Consider the following 6,000-nt stretch of genomic DNA (forward strand, 5'->3'; position numbering starts at 1 on the left):
AAATGTTAAGTGCCTAAATAAAAAAAATGGGATGGGAGAGACATCCTTCAACTAGATTATATTGTGTATCTTATTTTTTTTTGATGGGTCATTTACTGCTACAGTTCTGCTGTGTAACAAACCGCCCCCAAAATAATAAGCTTTTTTTTAGGTCACTGTATGTCAACCATTTAGGGTAAGTTTGATTGAAAGTTTCTTCTAATCTAATTTATATTTCCTCATGTGTCCTGGATGGAGCTGGCTAACTACTGGCTGATCTAGGTAGGCTTCAGTAGGGATGGTGGGCAACCTTGCTTTCTTCCAAATCTATCTATTTCATTTAATTAGGCTGGCGTGGACATGGTCTCATAGCACGGCAGAAACACAGACAAGAGTAACTCCATCATACAAAGGATTAGCAGAAAATGTGCATCTTCTTTCAAGCCACTCTTTGTGATGCATTTTCTAACACCCCATTGGTCAAAGTAAATAAACTGGCTGAGCCCTAAATCAGAGTGGTAGAAGAATATAAGATCACAGGGTAGACTGTGAATAGGGGGCAGTTACTAACTGAGACCATTGATGCAATCAGTCTACCATGGTCTGCACACTGGACCTGATTATTTATGTTCCTTCCACATGCAAAATACACTAAAATCTTTACAGGACTTCAAATTCTCATCCAAACATGGCAACAGCTTACAAAGTACAGAATTTTATTATCTATACCTGGTTCAGATGCTTCTCCTTGGATGTGGCTCCTCTTGATATGGAGACATGTACTAAAACCAAATAAACTGCCCTAGGCCCACAACTCAACATGAAATAATGGGACAGGGACTTGATAAATACAGTTGATGCCTTTTCTTTCTTTCTTTCTTTCTTTCTTTTTTTTAAAGAGGGAAGCTTTGGAGACACCGTAATCATTGATTTGTTTTCCCTGAACAGAAATTATCACACACTTAGCAGCCTAGAACAATACAAATGAATTATATTACAGATTCCATGGGTTAGGAATCTTGGTATGGATTTGCAGAGTCCTCTGCTCAGGGTTTCACTAGGCTGACATCAAGGTGTTGGGCTGGGCTATGATTTCATTTGAGACTCAGGATGCTCTTCCAAGCTCACTGATTTTTGGAAGAATTCAATTCCTTGCAGGTGTAGCACTGAAGTGCCCACTCTTAGTGGCTATGGATTGAGGACAATATCAGCTCCTACAGGTTGCTCTCAGATCCTTGTCATGTGGCCTCCTACACAGTTGTTCACAACATGGTACAGTAGTTCCTCTTTTCTGCGGTTTCACTTTTTGTGGTTTCAGTCACCCACAGTTGATCATAGTCTGAAAACGTTAAATGGACAATTTGATTTAAAAGAACTCAGCTGCTCTTTTAAGTGCTCACTGGATTAGGTTAGGCTTTTGCAGGACAATCTCTTTAAATCAAAATCAACTGATTAGTGACCTAATTGTACCATATCTATCAGCCTCTCCTGTACTCATTGAGAATAGCGGTGATACAGAGGATAATTACTCCACAGGTGTGAATATTGGAAGCTGCCTTAGAATTCTGCCTATCTCTTGCCCCAAAGATTTATGTTTTTCCCAAACATTTGCTTTTTTCCCAATGTCCTCAAGAGTTCCACTCTGATATGGCATCTATTCAAAGTAAACCATTCTCATCATCTAAATCTAAATTTCATCACCTTATCAGCCGAAAGTCCACCATCTCATTACCAACATTATTTAAATCAGATGCTGACTGGAGACTCCTGGATATAATCTGTTAGGTGCAGTTTTGAAGTCTGATTCCTCTCAACCCATGGAACTGTGGAACTAAAGAGGCAGATGAGACTAAACTATGAGGTTCAGCAGGTTAGGTGTATTAAATGCATTTTTGACTTACAATATTTTCAATCTATCCAGACATAACCCCATCAGAAGTGGAGGGGCATCTGTAACATATTACAAAGCCTCTGTAATGAAAACTGTGTGGGGCTGTTGCAGGAATAGCTAGTGATGCAGAGTAAAAGCACAAAAATTGCCCTACAATCATAAGTGAATTTAGTAGCATCTAAAGTAAATGTCAGAAGACATGGGCTATTTAATAAATAGCGTTGGCAAGTAGGAAGTCTGAAATAAAATTAAGTTGGCTCCCTATTCCACACCATGAGATACAGAAAAAAAAATACAAGTGAATTTCCTTTATCACTTTGGAGTGGAAAAATTTTTAACTACTCAAAAACTATTCAAAATCCACAAGTCATAAAAGAAGAGGTTGACAAAATATTCTCTATACAGGGTGAAGCAAAAATAGGTTTACAGTTGTGTGTGTGAAAAAGGATACAATAATAAATAATAATACAAGAATAAACTGTGTTTTGCATAGTCACAACTGTAAACCTACTTTTGCCCCACCCTGTATATTGAAAACACACACACACACACAAACTTCTACAAAGCAAAAGCACCATAAGCAAAGCAAAAGACAGGCCAAGTAAAACTATTTGTGTATCTCACATCACACACAAAGGGCTAATCTCCCAAACATGTAAAGAATTCCTCTAAGTTGATAAGAAAAAAGCCAACAATAGATAAATGGAGAAGCAGTATAAGCAAGCTGTTCACAGAAATAAAAATATTAATTCCTTTGAAGTGTATGACAAGAAGCAAACTCGTAACACATGTTGGGCTTGGGGCCTGTAGCAATGCACATGCGTTAGTGTGTTGCTGGTTGGGAGTAGAAATTGCTAGAGTCCCTAAGGAGGACACTCTTGCTGTAAATATCAAAATTAAAAACACATATACCCTATGACCTAGTAGTCCTACATCTGGGAACTCATGCATATACTCATATTGGTGGAAAAATGACATATCAATAAGGCTATTCACTATAGTGTTATTTGTAATAGTAATTGGTTGGAACTAATTAATAAAGGAATGGTGGATTTCTTTATTAATAAGGAAATGATGGAACCAATACAGGAACCAATAAGAGAATGGTGCATTGATGATGTGACACTCGTGCCATATAACACTATGCAATGGTAACAAAGAATGGGAAAACTATACACTGATAGGGAAAGATCTCCAAGGAATATCGCTAAGATACACACACACACACACACACACACACACCTGGATAACATGGTGTATGTTAATAGAGGTGAAGTAAGAACATATATTCTTATTTCCTTGCACAGTATAAAGGAACTTTGTAAGAATACATAAAAAGCTACATGTATTAGGGGAGTAGTAATCATAAGAATTAAGCAGATGAGGGACTGCGGAGGAAAATAAAACTTTTCACTATCAGCCTTTAATAATTTTTGTTTTTTGAGTCATCTAATTATGTTCCCTATTCTAAAAGAAATACATTAGAAGAAATAATGAAGGAAGCTGACCTTGAAAGAGGAGCCTACAGGACACGGACTGGCGCCAGTATACATTCCTATTTCTATCTCCACATATCTCCCCTGGTATTTTAAAGATGAGCAGAATGTGGGGAGGCTTACTAGCCCTCTGGTGTCTTCTTTCTATCTCCCCTTATAACTCCAGTGGTATTTACAAGGCTAGTACCTTGCCAAAAATGATTTGTACACATGCTTCATGCGGGAAGTGATGGGCAATTTTAATTTTTGTTCCAATAATATGCCTGTTCCTTTTACATGTCCTATCTCCGATAATATTAGAACTCTGAGGGAGGAATGAAAGATAACCACTGGAATGGTAGAAGCAGGGTATAAAGGATTTGAATCGGTAGAAAAGAAATAAATCCTGGATGATTGCAACGTGTTAGAAAAGGGGAAAGTCAATCTCCACAATAAGTGGTCATAAAGAAAATATCAAATAGGATGGAAGTAGTAACACTAAATATGAGCGTTGGCCGAACAAACACGGGAGCGTGCAACAGCTCCGGTGATACGTGCCGTCCGGCTCTTCTGTTTGGTTCATCGGATGTGCATATTTAAACATTAACTGGCAGGGGACCTGCAGTTAGGGGAATGTTTTCTCGGCGTATGGGAACCAGAGGCCCCTCATGCTGCCTGCCACACCGCGGGGAGCTGTGGGGATAGAAGGGACCTGGCCAAGAGGCTCCTCAGGAAGACACTTGGAATTCGGTCTTAATCACAGACAGATGGGCCATCGATGGCCCAGATTTCTGCTCCATATAGCACAGACTCAGTCACTTTATTCCACAAAACGTTTAAGGAAGGTGGAACCAAAAGCCCACTGTGGCATGTTAAGAAAAGAAATAACTCAATAAAGCTCATATAGAATGACCAGCTTAGAGCGATGTTGCTTCCTAATGTATCCTCTGAGTTAAATTATTTAGGTAATATAGCCCAAAGTAATGGAATGAAGTTATGTGCTATATGGAACCATAAACTATAAACCAGCTGTCAGTTGGAGAAAATTCTTGATTTTTTAAGAATATGAATTTTTATATAGGAACATTAAAAATAGGTTTATTAGTTTTTAAAATTTTTTTTCAGTTTGCCTTCTAATTTATGGCATTTCTTTTGATTAAGAGAATATTAAAAAAATAAGAGTATTACAATTGTGTGCATTTTGCTTTCTTTTTTAAAATGTGTGTTTAAACAAGCTGTTCTTTCTGTATCAGAGATTAGATAAAAACTAAGTTGCATTTTTTCCCTCCTTTCCTTGCTTAAAATCCTGTTTATTATATTATCAACTCTCATAAAACTTTATTTCCTGTTTTTTCTTCTGATCCTTTGATGTAGCACATGAATTCAACCATAAATTTTTGTGTTTCTTTTTCATAACTGAGTACAAATACTTCCCTCATTATTCTGTGTGGTGGCAGGGAGGTTGCAGCTCAGGTCTCCCCTCAGAGAGCCCCCTGTGAGGACCAGCTCTCCCCTTTGGGAAGCAGAAAGTGATCCTGCTCAGCAGTGGGAGGCAGGGCTGCTTTTATACAATGGCAGGTGGGAAGAATGTGTGTGGAACTGAGCTGACGCACTTCAGTTTTGCCTGATGCTCACTTGTCCTCCAGTAACTGTGAATGAACATGTGCATCGACCCCAGCTGGAAAAGAGCATGATTAACAAGAGTTCAGACCCCTTTGGAAGGAGAATTTGGATTCCAGCTGCAGGTGAGCCTGCAGAGCTATGGGCAAAGTGGGTGTGGAGTTCATAGTAGAGGAGGGAGAGCTGAGCACCAGTTGTGGCCCAAAGTAATGGAGCTAACTGCAGAGATAGGGACTGTAGTTTGTCTAGAAACCTCTCTTTTGTCTGGAAGTCTAGGGCTTCCAGAAGAAAGTGGCCCATGGAAATCATGTAGGACAAGTTCTCTGAAAAATGTGTGGACGTGATTTGTGTACAACACCAGGGGTGAACAGTGATGGCTATGGAGATGTTCCATTCACACGTCCCTTCAGGAGAACCCACGTAAGGAAGGTTTGCCTTGACCTCCTGGTCCTGGCTCAGGTGTCAGCCCCCTGGGCTGCTCCCAGCCAAACAGAGGCACGGTGCGGGATCCACAACCAAGCCATTCCCCTCTGCAGGTCCCTCTGAACGGGTCAGCTGTGCTCTGGGGCCCTCACCAGTCAGGCCGAAACGTTCTGTTTCGTGCAGGCAGAAGCTCCTCTTACCCACGTTTCTAGCCTTGCCGCTCTCCTTTCACTGGTGCCACAGATGCAGCGTGGTTGGAGGGAAAGAGAACAATCAAATGGCTGATGAATTCGAAGCTTGAACATTTCCACGTAAAAGAGTACAGTCAGTCAAAATAGAAGGCAAGTGGCAACTGGGGCAGTATTTGCAAAATTAGACAAAGGGTCATCATCCCTCCTATACAAAGTACACTTACAGATTACCAAGAAAAAGGCCAGCTTTAAATTACATATGGATAAAGAAAATAAACTGGCATTTTATTAGGAGAGAAATTGAAAACTGAAAATAACTAATCATGGCTTGATTCTCTTATTGATTCAACCACCAAAAAAATTACTTTCCTTCAAAGAATTCCTTAGCTATGCATGACTTTCCCAAAGCATAAATATCTCC

The sequence above is a fragment of the Pteronotus mesoamericanus genome, unplaced genomic scaffold, assembly GCF_021234165.1.
Source record: "Pteronotus mesoamericanus isolate MK-2021 breed Mesoamerican mustached bat unplaced genomic scaffold, CSHL_Meso_final scaffold_85, whole genome shotgun sequence".
Lineage (NCBI taxonomy): Eukaryota > Metazoa > Chordata > Mammalia > Chiroptera > Mormoopidae > Pteronotus > Pteronotus mesoamericanus.